Source organism: Scyliorhinus canicula, chromosome 8 (genome assembly GCF_902713615.1).
Source record: "Scyliorhinus canicula chromosome 8, sScyCan1.1, whole genome shotgun sequence".
Lineage (NCBI taxonomy): Eukaryota > Metazoa > Chordata > Chondrichthyes > Carcharhiniformes > Scyliorhinidae > Scyliorhinus > Scyliorhinus canicula.
In genome coordinates, this window is record NC_052153.1 from 155,619,825 (window position 1) to 155,639,900 (window position 20,076).

At 46.1% G+C, this 20,076-nt stretch overlaps 1 protein-coding gene and 1 long non-coding RNA gene across 3 annotated transcripts in view; one reads left to right on the forward strand and one right to left on the reverse strand.

The window, feature by feature from the left end:
• sv2ca (synaptic vesicle glycoprotein 2Ca) overlaps window positions 1-20,076 on the forward strand; it is a 315,141-nt gene that overhangs the window by 84,397 nt on the left and 210,668 nt on the right. The gene's annotated exons all lie outside the window — the stretch shown is intronic.
• LOC119970610 overlaps window positions 15,827-20,076 on the reverse strand; it is a 39,526-nt gene continuing 35,276 nt past the window's right edge. Inside the window, exon 3 of the long non-coding RNA XR_005461650.1 lies at window positions 15,827-15,896. This is a non-coding gene — a long non-coding RNA (uncharacterized LOC119970610). The remainder of the gene's footprint in view (window positions 15,897-20,076) is intronic.

The following is a 20,076-nucleotide window of genomic DNA, read 5'->3' on the forward strand; positions in this document are numbered from 1 at the left end:
TGCCTGGCTTTTGAAGCAGGCCAGCAGCACGGTTCGATTCCCGTACCAGCCTCCCCGAACAGGCGCCGGAGTGTGGCGACTAGGGGCTTTTCACAGTAACTTCATTGAAGCCTACTCGTGACAATAAGCAATTTTCATTTTTCATTTCATATCAGAAATGGAGCTCTGATGTATAAATAGATGTGGGTAATAGTTGGTGCTAGTTAAAAGCATCACTTTAATTAAGAAAACCTGCACGTACAGGTCAACATAGGGAGAAATCCAGACTTGATTTTGGGACGCGACTATCAAATGTATAAATTAGGCCGTAACTGTAGCTGTATGTCCTTGAAAGATGAACATGTAATAACATAATTCATTTATTTATTTGGCATCTTTAACATAAAGAATAATGATACTTTGCAGAAGCATAATCAGATAGAAGTTGACACCATACAATAAGGAGATATTATAGCATCTTAAAGGAGTTGAGATAAATGTAGAGATGGCGAGGTTTAGGGAGAAAATTCCAAAGCTTGTGACCTAAATAACACATGAACAAGGAGCTGAAGTAGGCCATTTAGCCCCTCGAGCCTGTTCCGCCATTTAGTAAGATCAGGGTTGATCTGATTGTCACCTCAAATCTGCATCTCTCCTATTCCCAATAACCTTTCACCCCTTTGTTTACCAAAACTCTATGCACCTTGGCCTTAAAAATAGTCAAAGACTCTTTTTCCAGAGAGTTCCAAAGACTCACGACCCTCTGAGGGAAACAATTTCTCTTCCCCTCCATTTTAAATGGGTGATCCCTTATTTTGAGACAATGACCTGCTTCTAAATTCTCCCACAATAGGAAACATTCTCTCCCCATCCACCCTGCCCCCGTCAAGATCTTATATGTTTCAATCAAGTCGCCGCATACCTTTTTAAAATGCCAGTGGATACATGTCTAGCCTGTCTCACCTTTTCTCAAAAAACAACCCACCTATTCCAGCTGTTAGTCGGTAAACCTTCTGTGAACTGCTTTCAATGCACTTACATCCTTCCTTAAATAAGACGATCAGTACTGTACACAGCGCTCCCGATGTGCTCTCACTAGTGCCCTGTACAATTGAAGCATACCTCCCTAATTTTGTATTCAAAACTGTATCTAACTGTATATACTGAAGATAGTAATGGATGGTCAGGGGTCACAGTTGGAGGAACACAGGGTTACTTGGTGGACTGGAGATAGTTATAGAGTTAGGAAGCCAATGAAAAGATTTGAACATGAGTTTTCAACTATGCAGAGGACCAAGATGGAGGTCTGAAGAAAGGTGAATGCTTAAAAGGTGACTCAAGGGTAAGGTACTGACATTTCTTTAAGGACATAGAACAGGGTTTCCTGAACCATGGGTTAATTCTGCCACCTCCCCCCACCCTGACAACTCTTCTCCCCCATCATTCTACAACTTACTTACCCCCAATGTTCTGACAACTCCCTTCCCCTTCTCCCTCTCTGACATCTCTCTCTTCCTTCCCCCGGCTCTGGCAGTTCCTCCCTAAACTTGGCCTACCACTGTCCTGGGGTTAAGACAATTTTCAAGTGTCAAAATTGGGTCATAGTGGCAAAAGATTGTGAAGCACTGACATAGAGGGACGTATAATGAAGGTAAAGTCACCATAGTCCCAGATGACCAAAGGCTGATTTCCCCCTTTGAAGGGGAGAGCTGACTGGTGGCGATTTAACCTGAGGACCACCACACCTCAGTCAAGGGGCAAGGTTGAGATGGCAGGGCCTTCATGAATAACCATAATTAAGTAGCAGTTGATGATATGCCGCAAAGATGGTATACTGCAAGGAGGTATTTCTAAGGGGCTACTTACTTTGTACAGACTCCATTGTTCTTATATTTAAAGGTCACATCTAATTGTGGACTCTGCATAGAACAGGTGCTAGGCCCTTTCATCTTCAGCCGTTTCATCAATGCCTTCCTTCCATCATAAGCCCAGAAGTAGGGATGTTTGCTGATGATTGCACAATGTTTAGCACCATTTGTGATTCCTCAGTTACTGAAGCAGTGCATGTCCAGGTGCAGCAAGACCCAAGCTTGGGTTGACAAGTGACAAGTAATATTTGTGCCACACAAGTGGCAGGCAATGAGAATCTCCAAGAGAACCTAACCAATACCACTTGACAATAAGTGGCATCACTATCACTAATTCCCACACTATCAACATCCTGGAGGCCACCATTAATCAGAAACATAACTGGACTAGCCACATAAATATTGTGGCTGAAGGAGCAACTCAAAGGTTGGGAATCCTGTGGCAAGTGACTCATCTTCTGACTTCCCACAGCCTGTCTACCATCAACAAGTGGTTAGCACTGCTGCCTCACAGTGCCAGAGACCCCGGTTCAATTCTGATCCCAAGTGACTGTGTGGTGTTTGCACATTCTACCCTTGTCTATGTGGATTTTGTTCACGTGCTCCTGTTTCCTCCCACAGTCCAAAGATCTGCAGGTTGGGTAGATTAGCCATGATAAATTTTCCCTAAGTGCCCAAAGGTTAGGTGTGGTTGCAGGGATTGGGCCTAGGTAGCATAGTCTTTCGAAGGGTGCAGACTTGATGGGCCAAATGTCCGCATTCTGCACTGTAGGGGTTCTACAATCTAGGACCTATGAAGTCAGGAATGTGATGGAATGAGTGCAGCTCCAATAACACTCAAAAAGCTTGACACCGTCCAGGACAAAGCAGCCTGCTTGATTGGCACCCACTCCACCACCGATGCTGTGTGTACCATTTACACAACGCACTGCAGGAACTTACCAAGGCTCCTTGCTAGCACCTTCCAAACCCACGACCACTACCATCTAGAAGGGCAGCAGACACATGGAACTCCACCAACTGCAAGTTCCCTCCAAGTCACTCACCAGCCTGACTTGGAAGTATGTCACTGTTCCTTCAATGACACTGCGTCAAAATCCTGGAACACCCACCCTAACAGCGCTATGGATGTAGCTACACCGCATGAATTGCAGCAGTTCAAGAAGGCAGCTGAATAGCACCTTCTCAAGAGCCATTAAGGATGGGAAGAAAATGCAAGCGAAGCCCACATCCAATAAATTATTTTTTTTAAAAACAGGTTGTTGACACTCTTATGGAAGAGCTGATATAAAACAGGGAAGCAGTAGTTGATTTATATTGGAAAAAGTGCATCTGGAATGGATTGGCACAATGCAGCTTCAGAAAACCATTTGTATTTACCATATTGATTATACATTCTCTGAGGGGTGGTTAGCTCAGTTGGCTGGACAGCTGATTCATGATGAGGAGCGACGCCAACAGAGTGGGTTCAGTTCTCGTACCGGCTGAGGTGTGGTGTGGGCTAAATCACCACCAGTCAGCTCTCAAACAGGAGAGCAGCCGATGGTCCTTTGGGACTGTAGTGACATTTACAATTCATACATTCTGTAGTGTGCCATATATGTCATATGAAATGAAAATCACTTATTGTCACAAGTCGGCTTCAATGAAGTTACTGAGAAAAGCCCCTAGTCACCACATTCCAGCACCTGTTCAGGGAGGCTGGTACGGGAATTGAACCCCCGCTGCTGGCATTGTTCTGCATTACAAGTCAGCTGTTTAGCCCACGGTGCTAAACCAGCCCCATGTTATAGCAACATGTTTGTTTAGCACAGGGCTAATTCGCTGGCTTTGAAATCAGACCAAGGCAGGCCAGCAGCACGGTTCAATTCCCATACCAGCCTCCCTGAACAGGCACCGGAATGTGGCGACTAGGGGCTTTCCACAGTAACTTCATTTGAAGCCTACTTGTGACAATAAGCAATTTTCATTTTTTCATTGTACCCACTGTGCACAAATGCATTTATATTTAAATATTACAGTTTAATAATATTACATATTACATTTAATGGTGATGGAGAACAGTTACTAATCATGCCCCCCACCCCCCACCCCACCATGAGTGCCATATTTAGAAATGTCTTTCTTCATGCTCAAATAAATAAGTGGATCTTCTGGGGTTTCTGTTCAACATTGACACATACCCATACTGAATTCACGTCATTAAGAACTGTTATCTATGAATGACGTCAAATGTCTTAGAGAGCAGTGCTAGGAACTATTAATTCAATCCTGAAGAGCCCTGCCACGACTGCTGAATATGATTCTGTTTCAGGCACGTACACCACTAACATTTCAGAGCGCAGATTTGATTTGTGATTTTAAAAAGGGAAGTAGCAGCAAAAAAAGGGGAGCTCAGGGCACCATCGTTCCTCCACTCAGTGAAAAGGAACAAGAACTCAGCCTCAAGACAGGTACAGCTGGTTGTATGATAGCCAGTTTAACGGAAACCTGCAAGGTAAACCCAGTCAACAGTGGCAGCGACACATCCTAGTCAGCTCCTGATAACCCTAAGCTGTTTTAGCACTTGCTTCAGTCACTGCCCCTACTGGGACACTTTCTGCTGCATCCTGATCCACAATTTCCTCCATGCCTCGAGCTTTTGTATGAGTTGTGTGGGGGACAACAACTTTTCACAATACACATTAATGATCTGGAGGAAGGAACTGAAGGCACTGTTGCTAGGTTTGCAGGTGATACAAAGATCTGTAGAGGGACGGGTAGTATTGGGGAAGCAAGGGGGCTGCAGAAGGGCTTGGACATTGGGGAAGGCTAGGAGAGTGGGCAAAGAAATGGCAGATGGAATACAATGTGGAAAAGTGTGAGGTTGTGCACTTTGGAAGAAGGAATAGAGGCAGAAACTATTTTCTAAATGGGGAGGTGCTTAGGAAATCAGAAGCAAAAAGGGGCTTTTCACAGTAACTTCATTGAAGTCTACTCGTGACAATAAGCGATTTTCATTTCATTTCAATGGGACTTGGGAATCCTTGTTCAAAATTCTCTCAAGATTAATGTGCAGATTAAGTCGGCAGTAAGAAAGGCAAATGCAGTGTGAGCATTCATGTCGAGAGGGCTAGAATACAAGACCACGGATGTATTTCTGAGGCTGCATAAGGCTCTGATCAGACCCCATTTGGAGCATTGTGAGCAGTTTTGGGCCCTGTATCTAAAGAAGGATGTGCTGGCCTTGGAAAGGGTCCAGAGGAGGTTCACAAGAATGATCCCTGGAATGTAGAACTTGTCGTATGAGAAACGGTTGAGGACTCTGGTTCTGTACTCATTGGAGTTTAGAAGGATGAGGGGGGATCTTATTGAAACTTACAGGATACTTTGAGGCCTGGATAGAATGGACATGGAGAGGACACAATCTCAGACGAAAGGGACGAGCCTTCAAAACAGAGAAGAGGAGGAATTTCTTCAGCCAAAGGGTGGTGAATCTGTTGAACTCTTTGCTGCAGAAGTCTGTTGAGGCCAAATCACTGAGTGTCTTTAAGACAGAGATAGATAGGTGCTTGATTATTAAGGGGTTCAGAAATTATGGGGAGAAGGCAGGAGAATGGGGATGAGAAAAAATTCAGCCATGCTTGAGTGGCAGAGCAGACTCGATGGGCCGAGTGGCCTAATTCTGCTCCTATGTCTTATGGTCTTCACTGTGATCCTGACCTACAGCACACTCGTTCTGGACTCTTCTCAGTTATCATGATCTGCAGCACACTCCTCCCGATCTGCTTCACGTGATCTTGACCTGCAGCAAACTCTTGCCGATCTGCTTCACAGTGATCCTGACCTACAACGTACTCCTCCCAGTCTCTTATCCTCATTTGCAGCATGCTCCTCCCGATCTGCTTTGCAGTAATCCTGACCTGCAGCAAACACTTCCCGGTCTACTTCACGGTAATCCTGACCTGCAGCAAACACTTCCCGGTCTCTTTGCAGTGATCCTGACCTGCAGCACACTGCCCCTAATCTGCTACACAGTGATCCTGACCTGCAGCGCACTACCCTTAATCTGCTACACAGTGATCCTGACCTGCAGCACAGTCCCCCTAATCTGCTACACAGTGATCCTGACCTGCAGCACACTCCCCCTAATCTGCTACACAGTGATCCTGACCTGCAGCACACTGCCCCTAATCTGCTACACAGTGATCCTGACCTGCAGCATATTCCCCCTAATCTGCTACACAGTGATCCTGACCTGCAACATACTCCCCCTAATCTGCTACACAGTGATCCTGACCTGCAGCAAACTCCCCCTAATCTGCTACACAGTGATCCTGACCTGCAGCACACTGCCCCTAATCTGCTACACAGTGATCCTGACCTGCAGCACACTGTCCCTAATCTGCTATACAGTGATCCTGACCTGCAGCACACTCCCCCTAATCTGCTGCACAGTGATCCTGACCTGCACCATATTCCCCCTAATCTGCTTCACAGTGATCCTGACCTGCAACACACTCCCACTAATCTGCTACACAGTGATCCTGACCTGCAGCATACTCCCCCTAATCTGCTACACAGTGATCCTGACCTGCAGCATGCTCCCCCTAATCTGCTGCACAGTGATCCTGACCTGCAGCACACTCCCCCTAATCTGCTACACAGTGACCCTGACCTGCAGCACACTCCCCCTAATCTGCTACACAGTGATCCTGACCTGCAACATACTCCCCCTAATCTGCTACACGGTGATCCTGACCTGCAGCACACTACCCTTAATCTGCTACACAGTGATCCTGACCTGCAGCACAGTCCCCCTAATCTGCTACACAGTGATCCTGACCTGCAGCACACTGCCCCTAATCTGCTACACAGTGATCCTGACCTGCAGCATACGCCCCCTAATCTGCTACACAGTGATCCTGACCTGCAGCACACTCCCCCTAATCTGCTAGACAGTGATCCTGACCTGCAGCATACTCCCCCTAATCTGCTACACAGTGATCCTGACCTGCAGCACATTACTCCTAATCTGCTACACAGTGACCGTGACCTGCAGCATACTGCCCCTAATCTGCTACACAGTGATCCTGACCTGCAGCACACTACCCCTAATCTGCTACACAGTGATCCTGACCTGCAGCATACTCCCCCTAATCTGCTGCACAGTGATCCTGACCTGCAGCACACTGCCCCTAATCTGCTTCACAGTGATCCTGACCTACTTCAAACTTCCTTTGATCTGCAACAAATTGATCCTGGCATGTGTTTCTTCCAGGTGCTCCGGTTTCCTCTGACAGTCAATAGATGTGCGGGTTAGGTGGATTGGCCGTGCTAATTGCCCTTAGTGTCCAAAAGGTTATGTGTGGTTGTGGGGATAGGGTTGAGGTGTGGGCTTGGGTAGGGTGCTCCTTCCAAGGGTGCAGACTAAATGGGCTGAATGGCCTCCTTCAGCACTGTAAATTCTATGACCTGCTGCATTCTCCTCCCGGTCTGCTTCACAGTGATGCCGACCTGCTGCACTCTCCTCCCGGTCTGCTTCACAGTGATGCCGACCTGCTTTACACTCCTCGCAGTCTCTTCACAGTGATCCTGACTTGCTGCACCCTCCACTCAATCTGCTTCAAATGATTCTGACTTGCTGTGCACCCCTTCCATTCTGCTTCACAGTGATCCTGACCTACTGCACTCTCCTCCCAGTCTGCTTTACAGTGACGCTGACCTGCTCCACATTATAGATATAGATATAGAGATATAGAGAAATACAGCACAGAACAGGCCCTTCGGCCCACGATGTTGCGCCGAACTTTTGTGTCCCTATCCCTATCTTCTTTCTATGACCCTGATCTGCTTCATCCTACTCTTGTCTATCTCATCATGCATGAAAAATCTACTGAAATTCTTTGAGGATGTAACTTGTAGAGTTGATGAGGGGGAGCCAGTGAATGTGGTTTATTTATAGTTCCAGAAGGCTTTTGACAAAGTCCCACAAAAGAGATTAGTGTGTAAAATTAAATCACATTGGATTCGGGGTAGTGTATTGATAGAAAACTGGTTGTCAGACAGGTAACAAATAGTAGGATTTAATGATCATTTTCAAATTGCAGGCAGTGACTATTGGGGGAATAGCAGAGATCAGTGCTTGGACACCAGCTATTCACAATATATATTAATGACTTGGATGAGGGAACAAAATGTAATAGCTCCAAATTTGCAGATGACAGAAAGTTGGGTGGGAGGATGAGCCATGGGGAGGATGCAAAGACCCTTCAATGTGATTTGGACAAGTTGAGTGAGTGGGTAAATGAATGGCAGATGTAGTATAAATTTGGATAAATGCAAGGTTATCCACTTTGGAAACTAAAACAGGAAGGCAGACTATTATCTGAATGGCCATATATTAGGAGAGGTAAGGGCAGCACTATGGCGGAAAGGTTAGTACTGCTGCCTCATGTCGCTGAGGACCCGGGTTCGAACCCGGCCCTGGGTCACTGTCCGCGTGAAGTTTGCACATTCTTCTTGTGTCCGATTGGGTCTCACCCCCACAACTCAAAGGTGTGCGGGGTAGGTGGATTGGCCACGTTAATTGCTCCTCAATTGGAAAAAATAGAATTAGGCATTTAAATTAAATAAATAAATTCGGAGAGTGAATATGCAACAAGACCTGGGTGTCCTGGTACATTAGTCACTGCAGGCACAGCAGGTGGTAAAGAAGGCAAATTATATGCTGGCCTCCATTGTGAGAGGGTACAGGAGCAGGGATGTCTTGCTGCAGTTATACAGGGTCTTGGTGAGGCCACACCTGGAATATTGTGTGCAGTTTTGGTTTCCTTACCTGAAGAAGGATGTTCTTGCTTTAGAGGGAGTGCAGAAAAGGTTTGCCAGACTTATTCCTGGGATGGCAGGACTGACGTATGAGGAGAGATTAGAATTGTATTTGCTGGAGTTCAGAAGAATGAGAGAGGATCTCATTGAAACCTATAAAATTTGAACTGGACTAGACAGGGTAGATGCAGGAAGGATGATCCCGATGGTGGGAGTGTTCAGAACTAGGGGCCACAGTCTGAGGATACAGGGTAGACCATTTAGGACAGGGACGAGGAGAAATTTCTTCACCCAGAGAGTGGTGAGCCTGTGGAATTCATCACCACTGGAAGTAGTTAAGGCCAAAACATTGTATGTTTTCAAGAAGCAGTTAGATGTAGCACTTAGGGGGGATCAAAGGATATGGGGGACAGCAGGATTAAGCTATTGAGTTGGATGATCAGCCACGATCATAATGAATTGCAGAGCGGGCTTGAAGGGCCGAATGGCCTATGGCCTCCTCCTGTTCCTTTTTTCTATATTTCTGTTTCACCATGATCTGGACCTGCTTCACATTGTTCTGGATGTGTTTCTACCGATTCCGACTGAGTCATAGTCCTTACTGAATAAAGATATGCCAGCTACTGTGTGCAGTCTGTGCCAACACTGCATGACCATCATAGAAGCATAGAATTCTTACAGTGCAGAAGCAGGCCATTCAGCCCATCGAGTCTGCACCGGCCCTTTAAAAGAGCACCCTACCTAGGTCCACTCCTCCGCCGTATCCCTGCAACCCCATAACCTCACCTATCCTACACATCTTTAGATACTAAGGGGCAATTTAGCATGGCCAATCATAGAATTTTACAGTGCGGAAGGAGGCCATTTGGCCCATCGAGTCTGCACTGGCTCTTGGAAAGAGCACCTTATCCAAGATCCACACCTGCACTCTATCCCCATAACCCAGTCACCCCACTCAACACTAAGGGGAATTTTAGACACTAAGGGCAATTTAGCCTGGCCAATCCACCTACCCTACACATCTGTGGTAGGAAACCTATGCAGACGCAAGGAGAGTGTGCAAAATCTACACAGTCACCCAAGGCCGGACTTGAACCTGGGTCCCTGGTGCTGTGATACACCAGTTCTAATGACTGTGTCACTGTGTTGCCCCAGTTTCTTAGTTCAGTTGTATCCCAGTGTCATATATAATGAACTATAATTGTATTTCTAAATAGAAACAGGCCTGATTGAGCTGGATTTTACACAGAAAAATAAATAAATAGTTGGATAAAAAGTAGAGTTTGTTTCCTTCATTTATCTACACTATTCATATTTATAATATAAATGCTTGCAATGTTAAAAATGACGATGAAGCTGTGGGATTATTGTAAAATCCCAACTGGTTCACCCTTGTCAGGTCTTGCCTGTATGACACTTCATTCCCACACCAACATTTTCCTGAGAGCAGAGGGGTGGAATGACTGCATTATCCTTCAAAGACGGTATTGCAGAAAGGCATATTTCGCAGTATGTCTCATAGCTACTGCATGGAATATTTTTAGCCCACCCGCAGCATAAAGATAAGCTGCCTTCTCACTGATGTTGGTGACTGTTTCACTTGTGAGGGATTAAGGCCAACTGAAAGAAAGCAGCAGAAGGGCTTGTCCACTGACAGTCTTTAACCTCCCTTCCCCATGGCAGGAGTCTTCAGGAAGGAAAGAGATACTCGCGATCGTGCCCTTGAAGTTGCTTTTTTCCAATTAATGCTTCAATTATTTAAGAATTTTCCTCAGCTTCAAATGAATTGCATTGGGGCGATGCATATTTCATTCATCGTCTGTCAAATCAATGTGTAATATTGTTGAATAAAGAAAGATTGTGCTCACAGAAAACGTGGCCGGCATGCCTTTTAGAGTGCAGTGTGTCGAAATTCAGACAGAATTTTCTGATTTTGAAAGGATTAAGGAACTAAAGACACTCCAATTCACCAACATAATTCAATGATGTGAGGTCAGGATTCCCAGTGTATGCTGACGATACCCAGTGTATCAGATACTTTGGTGTTTGCACATTCTCCCCGTGTCTGCGTGGGTTTCACCCCCACAACCCCAAAAAAAAAATGTGCAGAGTAGGTGGATTGGCCACGCTAAATTGCCCCTTAATTGGAAAAAATAATTGGGTACTCACACTTTTTTTTTTTAAATAAATTTAATCAGATACTTCTCCATTGCTTCTGCGCGATCAGATTCCCTCCCCAACATCCAACCCTGGATGGATGAAGGAATGGTTCAAAGTCTAGCTTCGAATGACTATGATGTCCTCCACTCCCATGTTGCCACTCATGCCAGAGTCAATATGATTGTGTTTGGAAATTTAATGAAGTTATGGGGCGGGAGGGGGGGAGATTGGCGCGGTGCGCTGGAAGGGCCCGGAAGGGCCCGGAGGAGGAGATCCCCGGTCGCTGCGCGGCACAGCAGCGACCGATTTGGAGGCGTGCAGGCCAGGTGCAGGGGCCCGGGGGCGGGGGGGGGGGGGAGATTGGCGCGGTGCGCTGGAAGGGCCCGGAAGGGCCCGGAGGAGGAGATCCTCGGTCGCTGCATGGCACAGCAGCGACCGATTTGGCCTGGCAGACCGACAAAAAATGGCCCTTCTTCCTGCAGCTCTTACAAAGGGTGGAGCGGGCCGGGCAGCACGGGTGGGGGTGTTTGGCAAACCCACAGAAATAGCAGCAGGGCCCCGCGGACTTGTCGGGGCGTCCCGCGGCGCATGACTGAGGGGGGTCGGGAGCGGTGGATGGCGGTGGTGAAGCATGCCAGGAGGCCCAGGGTGCTGCAGCGCGGCTGGGGTCATAGGCACGGGCGTTTAAGTCGGCGACCTCCAGGGAGGTGGAGAAAGTCCGTGCCTCAGTTAGGCTGAGGTCGTCTTTTTCCAGCATCCGCTGGCGGATAGTGGGGGACTGCATCCCAGCCACGCATCTCTAATCAAAAGTTCCATGCGCTCAGTGGCTTAAACTTCGAGGCAGGTGCAACTCCTCCCCAGGACAGCGAGGGCCTGGTAAAAATCGTCTAAGGACTCACCGGGGAACTGTTGTCTGGTAGCCAGCAGATGTCGGGCGAACACTCGGTTTACCGGCTTAAGAAATTGTCCTTTTAGCATATCCACGGCCACGTCATACTCCTTTACTTCCCCTATCATCGCGTAGGCCGCCATGCCCACGCTGGAATGGAGAATATGAAGCTTCTGTGCCATGGTGGGGGGGCTGCTTGCGGTCGCCAGATAGCTATCGAAACACGCCAGCCAATGCTTGAAGATTTCCGATGCGTTCGGAGTTTGCGGGCTGATGCGGAGGCATTCAGGCTTGATCCGGAGCTCCATCTTCAAATTTCTAGTAGATTAAATTGACGTACCTTCAATTGAACGCGAGACGAGTTCCTGAACAAAAGTATGGCTTTAATCTACTAGATGTTAGCCCTGCGGTCGATTACAGTAGAATGACACCGCCGGGAGTACTGGGTATTTATACCCTGACCTGGAGGCGGGGTTAACTCAGCCTCTCGACCAATCGGGGAGCCGTCACATGACTGGTCTCAACCAACCGGTCGAGAGGCACATGACCGACCAGGGCCAATGGTAAGCCGGTGTTCTGCACCAATGGCAGGCAGCTATGCTAATCATACCACCACAGTACCTAAGTAAGAAGGCAGTGAAGTCCAGGCTTGAACTGAAGAGTCCACAGTTGCGAGGTCAGGAAAGAAATTGGAGGATTGCTTAGCCATAAGTTATTCACGTGAAAATTGTACCTCAAGGAACAGCTGGAATACCAGAGAGAATTAAAATAAATTCCGGAGAGCTATGGCATGGTTTTGGGTTGACCTGAGGAAAAGTGAATGAACCTTCAAGACCTCGTACAAAGAATGCCATGTTCCAAAGAATGCCACATTTTCATAGAGGGGGGATGTAGAAGATTATTTTAATTCAATTAAATGCATGTATTTGCGGACAGTGGCAGTCAGTTCTGTTTGGATTTCATGAGGGAAAAGTAGCATTTACTCCAGCTTGCAGCTAGTGAAATAAATCTACAGTGGTCCTCATAAAAACCCATGGCAGAAAGCAGCCAACATTCAATCAACCTGGCAGGAGTAAACATCTGCCAAGAGCTAGGAATCAACAGCTCTACAGAAGCTGTGAAGCATTGAGCACCAATAGGAACCAAGGGATGTTCCTGATGTTTAAGTACCTGATGTACCATCAATTGAACGCGAGACGAGTTGCTGAACAAAAGTATGACCACCAAATGCTACTGCTTCCCCACCTCAATCTCCTCATTAAGATCCTCCTTAAAGTTACGAATCACCCCAACTAATATCTCTTCCTTTGGATGGAATTTAATTTTCACAAAAAACATCGAAAGATTAACTTGTCACGTTAAGAAAGCAACCAGGGTGAAAGTTAACTTCAAGAGGGTATGCTTGAAAAGAAAATCAGCTGGTGCGTATATAATAATAATAATAATAATAATCTTCATTAGTGCCACAAGTAGGTTTACATTAACACTACAATGAAGTTACTGTGAAAATCCACACTCCGGCGCCTGTTCGGGTATATGGACGTTGGATCCACTACCGCCTGTGTTGCACCCATACTGAAGTTCAATTTGACGCCTCTTGTTCAGCTTCAGTGATCAAGTTAGTGTTGAGGTCTATTTGTAAGAACAATGGCTTCTTAATGAAATAACATTTTGGTGACAGAAAGAAGTAGATGCTATTAGTGGGGGACCATATGTTCAAGAAACCTTCTTTTGAATAGTTATGAAGAATAAAATCCTTGTGAAGTTGAAATGAGATTCCTTCTTCATTTCCTTTGTTCATTATGCATTTATTTTAGGGAAAAGTAAATGATGTGGACCCAAGAAAATCATAACGAGGGTCTGAGATCAACAGCAGGCTCAATGTGGTCAAGAGATTGGCAGCTAATGCACACGCTGTCTATGAGGCAGAACAGGATGCCCATGTATTGGTTGAATGAGGTATCCACCATAATATATGGCTTGAACGCACAACATTAATTTTCAGTGGGCACAAAAGCAGATGCCACCATAAAAATGGATGAAGAAGTATTTGGATCACCCTGCCTTTGCCCTCCTTAAGCAGCTCTAGCCTTTGGCACCAATAACCTTTTGCATGTATCCTTCACCTTCCCACAGCTAAGAAAGTGCACAGCACAAAATAGGTGGCTATCAGATCTTCACTGTCTGCTAGTGTCCACACAGGCACCGGAATGTATTTGCATGGGTCTCCAAGATACAACAGAATTGTATTCAATCACAATCTGTAACCTCATGGCCCGGCATATTCCCCTACTCTACCATTACAACCAAGCCAGGGGATCAAATCTGGTTCAATGAAAGTGCAGGAGGGCATGCCAGGAACAGTGCCACGCATACCCAAAAATGTGTTAACCTGGTGAAGCTACAACACAGAGCTACAGAATTGGCAAGTGATAAGATAGAGTTAAACATTCCCACAACCAACGGATCAGATCTAAGCTTTGCAGTCCTGCCACATCTAGCCATGAATGGCAGTGGATAATTAAACAACTAATATGTTCTATGTTCTATGTTCTATGTTCTAATAAGAGGAGGAAGCTCTGCAAATATCCTTATCCTCAATGAGGGGGAACGAAAAGACAAGGCTGAAGCATTTGCAACCATTTTCAGCCAGAAATACCGGATGAATAATCCATCTTGGCCTTCTTATGAGATCCCCAGTCTTCAGCTAATTCAATTCATTTCGCATGATATTAAGAAAGGCACTGGATACTGAAAAGGCTATGGATACAGACAACATTCTGGCAATGTAGGGCGGCACAATGGCGCGGTGGTTAGCACTGCTGCCTCATGGCGCTGAGGACCCGGGTTTGATCCTGGCCCCGGGTCACTGTTCGTGTGGAGTTTGCACATTCTCCCCATGTTTGCGTGGGTCTCACTCCCACAACCCAAAAATGTGCAGATTAGGTGGATTGGCATGCTAATTTGCCGCTTAATTGGAAAAAAGAATTGGGTACTTTAAATTTATTTTAAAAAACATTCTGGCAATAGTACGGTGGTAGGGTGGCTCCTCGTGGTCCAGCTGACTAGCTCGCAGCCTATCATGCGGGAACCTATCAATTGGTTTGTGGGGACCACTGTTGAACAGCGTCCAATAGATCCCAAGCGCTGATTCAATCTGGCGTAAGCAGTGTTAAGTGAATTTTTAAACTCACTCAACTTCGTGAGTCTGGGTCCCACCCATTGTGGGCAGGATCCAAATTGCGACGTCTCTCGAGATCTCATTAGATCTCATGTGGCATAGCAACCGTCAGGAAACCATCAGGAATCCTGAGAGACGCCTCTCCTGGGATCTACCGGACATGTCCTGTTCCGATTCCGGCAGGATGCACCCAGTAGATTGCAACCAGTATTTCATAATATTTACAAGACAGAAACAGACCTTTCAGCTCAACAGATCCATTCTATTTTATTGTTCCACGGAAGCTTCCACCTATCATTCACCATCGTACCTTGTTAACATATCCTTTCATTACTTCCTCCCTCATGTTGATCTAGATTCCATGTGCTATTCACCTCATCTACACTTTGTGATAGTGAATTCCAAGCTGTAACCACTCTCTGACTAAAGGAATTCCTGCTGAATTCCCGAATGGATTCATCAGTCATATTTATGGTCCCTAGTTGTGGTTTACCTCCACAGGTGGAATGATCTTCTCTGTCCTATCAAACCCTTTTATAATCTTAAATACCACTAACGTGTAGTGCTGGTAATTCCAGGAACTTCGGGCTGGATATGCAAATGGATCAGGGTCAGATTGGAGCTGGGCGGACATGCAATTTGGTGGCGCTGGTGTCCAGGCTGGTTTGCGGCCAACATACCAACTCCGTGCCTTCGCTTACTGACTTGGATTTTCAGGTGGCAATGTGGGCAGCTCAGGTTGGCCTGAACTAGATCCTAGCCAATATGGTGGGCACAGGTACAGAAGGGTATGTGAGCAGAATGGGAGCCAGTGTGCACCATCTCCGATGAAGGTGTAAACTGTGGCCTCCAGTTGAAAGTTCCTCCCTGGTGTCCTGTTGTCATGATATTTCCGCTGTGAGTCTCACTGCAACTTTACTTTGCTGCCCAGGTTAGGGAAAGTCAGGCTTAATCACGTTCTGAGGCATCAGTCCATCAGCAACTCCACTGGTGCCACTCCTGTGTGAAAGACCTGTTGACCCAACAAAATCCCGCCTTTTAAATGTCTTTAAATTTCATGCAGCACGCGTCACAGAGCAACTTCATTAGAAATCTTGTTGGTCCAAATATTGACAATTCCTTCCAATAGATTAATGTTCAGACAGGCCAAACTTGAGCAAATTTTAAAGGGAAATTTTACGTTCTTTGCAAAGGGTGATGGTTATATACTGAATGGGAAAAATAAAAGTGCTATTTTGCACTCAGATACTCTTACGTTTGGCAGTGTATTAAATTGTTGCATTTTTAATATTAGGCTCCAGTGTGCTTTTATGTTCTGAATAGAAAAGCAAACCTCAGGAGACTGAAGAATTCTTTTGCATTCTGAAAAGTAAGTGCTCCCATTTAGTATTTTTTAAGACAGTTGTCTCACTCTCTCTGTGTCTATTACAACCCCCGTGGGGATTGATATCCGTTAAAAATGTGAATTTCTCAGCAAGTTAGAAAGATTCACACAACATGATTTCTAGTTCTATGACCTCTACTGTAACAAACAAATTAAAATCAACATTGACTAAACATTACTCCGTCAGCAACAAATACATTAAAATACAGAAAAGTTGCATTCCCCCATTAACTGATTAACAAAACCAAAATCCCCGGGCGGGATTCTCCGGACGGTGACGGCAAAATTGGGTTCGACAATCGGCCGGAAAATACCCGTTTCCGACAAAATCGGGGGAGGCGGCGCTTTCACAATGCGCCGCCCCTTCAATGCAACATACTCGAGGATGTTCCCTGAGGCCCACCCCCGATGTTCCACCCCCAACTGGCCGAGTTCCTGGCAGCGTCAGTCGCATGTGCTATTCATTGTCGGGAACTCGGTGTGGTGGACTCAGTCCAGCGCCGCCACAGTCTGGGAGGGCCAATCCGCAGGCAGGGGGACTTCGGCAGCAGCTGGGGCACTGTTGGGGTTGGTCCGAGGCTCGTGAGCCGGCCACTATTTTGCAGGCCGGGTCCGCGCGCATGCGCAGCCATGGAACCGGCAATTCTCCGGGCTATATCGGGCGCTAGAGTCAGGTGCTCTACACTGCCTTCATGTTAGCCCCCAGCCAAACGGAGGATCGTTGGCCGTTTTGCGGCGAATGTTTGGTGGTAAAACACCACTGTTCCCATGCTGACGGCAGGACATAGCCTCAAAATCGGAGAATCCAGTCCCCCCATGTCCCATTCATACAGATATGTAGCATTGGAGATAAATTCTCAAACTCCTTCTGGCTTTCCAACAGGATCCCTTCTCCTTGGCACACTAGGTTGAACCTTCCAGCGTCCTTTTGAATGTCATAGAAAAATACAGCACAGAACAGGCCCTTCGGCCCACCATGTTGTGCCGAACTTTTGTCCTAAATTAAGAACAAATTAATCTACACCCCATCATTCTACCGTAATCCATGTACTTATCTAATAGCTGCTTGAAGGTCCCTAATGTTTCCGACTCAACTACTTCCACAGGCAGTGCATTCCATGCCCCCACTACTCTCTGGGTAAAGAACCTACCTCTGACATCCCCCCTATATCTTCCACCATTTACCTTAAATTTATGACCCCTTGTAATGGTTTGTTCCAGCTGGGGAAAAAGTCTCTGACTGTCTACTCTATCTATTCCCCATATCATCTTATAAACCTCTATCAAGTCACCCCTCAACCTTCTCCGTTCTAATGAGAAAAAGCCTCGCACTCTCAACCTTTCCTCATAAGACCTACTCTCCATTCCAGGCAACATCTTGGTAAATCTCCTTTGCACCTTTTCCAAAGTTTCCACATCCTTCCTAAAGTGAGGCGACCAGAACTGCACACAGTACTCCAAATGTGGCCTGACCAAGGTTTTGTACAGCTGCATCATCACCTCACAGCTCTTAAATTCAATCCCTCTGCTAATGAACGCTAGCACACAATAGGCCTTCTTCACAGCTCCATCCACTTGAGTGGCAACTTTCAAAGAACTATGAACATAGACCCCAAGATCTCTCTGCTCCTCCTCATTGCCAAGAACCCTACCGTTAACCCTGTATTCCACATTCATATTTGTCCTTCCAAAATGGACAACTTCACACTTGTCAGGGTTAAACTCCATCTGCCACTTCTCAGCCCAGCTCTGCATCCTATCTATGTCTCTTTGCAGCCGACAACAGCCCTCCTCACTATCCACAACTCCACCAATCTTCGTATCGTCTGCAAATTTACTGACCCACCCTTCAACTCCCTCATCCAAGTCATCAATGAAAATCACAAACAGCAGAGGACCCAGGACTGATCCCTGCGGTACGCCACTGGTAACTGGGCTCCAGGCTGAATATTTGCCTTCCACCACCACTCTCTGACTTCTATCGGTTAGCCAGTTCGTTATCCAACTGGCCAAATTTCCCACTATCCCATGTCCCTTCAATCTCCTGAGTATCATCAAGCAGATTTCCAGCAGGAAGGTTCCCTCTGGTCTTTAAATCTCTGCAGGTCTTATATCTTCAAACAGGGAATCATTCTCACCAGCATTCTGCTTGGTGATTAACACAAAAAGAGTCTTTCCCTCTGCATGGCACAGTAGCAGCTGTGTTCAGACTTCCTGTCCAGGGCGTTGTGTTTTTTCCTGACGCTGAGAGTCTGTATCTAGCAACTGCCCCTTTTTTGTGTCAAGGTGTAATAACTAGTTTAAACTAATGTGGCAGGGGGATGGGAACCGATGCAGGAAGTTGGAAGGTAGTAAAACAGGGACAGAAGCAAAAGGAAGTAAGGGGAAAAGTGCAAGGCAGAGAAGACATAGTCAAAAATCTAAAAGGGCGACAGTACAAGGTACAGTGACTGAGGGGAGCTCAGTGAATAGGCCCAGTAATAACAAAAGGAGTAAAATTGGAGATGTTAAGATTCAAAACAGAGGTAAAAAAAACAACATAAGTGTACTTTACCTGAATGCTCGTAGTATTCGGAATAAAGTAAATGAGTTGATGGCACAAATCATCGTAAATGACTATGATTTAGTGGCCATTACTGAAACATGGTTAAAGGATGGTCACGACTGGGAGTTAAATATCTGAGGGTATCAAACTATTCGGAAGGACAGAGTGGATGGTAAGGGAGGTGGTGTTGCTCTGTTATTTAAGGATGACATCCGGGCAATAGTAAGGGATGACATCGGTGCTATGGAGGATAAGGTTGAATCCATTTGGGTGGAAATCAGGAATAGTAAGGCGAAAAAGTCACTGATAGGAGTAGTCTATCGGCCACCAAATAGTAACGATATGGTGGGGCAGGCAATACACAAAGAAATAACTGATGCATGTAGAAATGGTACAGCACTTATCATGGGGGATTTTAATCTACATGTCGATTGGTTTAACCAGGTCGGTCAAGGCAACCTTGAGGAGGAGTTTATAGAATGTATCCGCGATAGTTTCCTAGAACAGTATGTAATGGAACCTACGAGGGAACAAGCGGTCCTAGATCTTGTCCTGTGTAATGAGACAGGTGATTAAGAAGGCAAATGGAATTTTATCCTTCATTGCTAGAGGGATGGAGTTTAAGACTAGGGAGGTTATGTTGCAATTGTATAAGGTGTTAGTGCGGCCACACCTGGAGTATTGTGTTCAGTTTTGGTCTCCTTACTTGAGAAAGGACGTACTGGCGCTGGAGGGTGTGCAGAGGAGATTCACTAGGTTAATCCCAGAGCTGAAGGGGTTGGATTATGAGGAGAGGTTGTGTAGATTGGGACTGTACTCGTTGGAATTTAGAAGGATGAGGGGGGATCTTATAGAAACATTTAAAATTATGAAGGGAATAGATAGGATAGATGCGGGCAGGTTGTTTCCACTGGCGGGTGACAGCAGAACTAGGGGACATAGCCTCAAAATAAGGGGAAGTAGATTTAGGACTGAGTTTAGGAGGAACTTCTTCACCCAAAGGGTTGTGAATCTATGGAATTCCTTGCTCAGTGAAGCAGTTGAGGCTCCTTCATTACATGTTTTTAAGGTAAAGATAGGTAGTTTTTTGAAGAATAAAGGGATTAAGGGTTATGGTGTTCGGGCTGGAAAGTGGAGCTGAGTCCACAAAAGATCAGCCATGATCTCATTGAATGGCGGAGCAGGCTCGAGGGGCCAGATGGCCTACTCCTGCTCCTAGTTCTTATGTTCTTATGTTCTTATGTAACTAGCACTTGGAGTTTC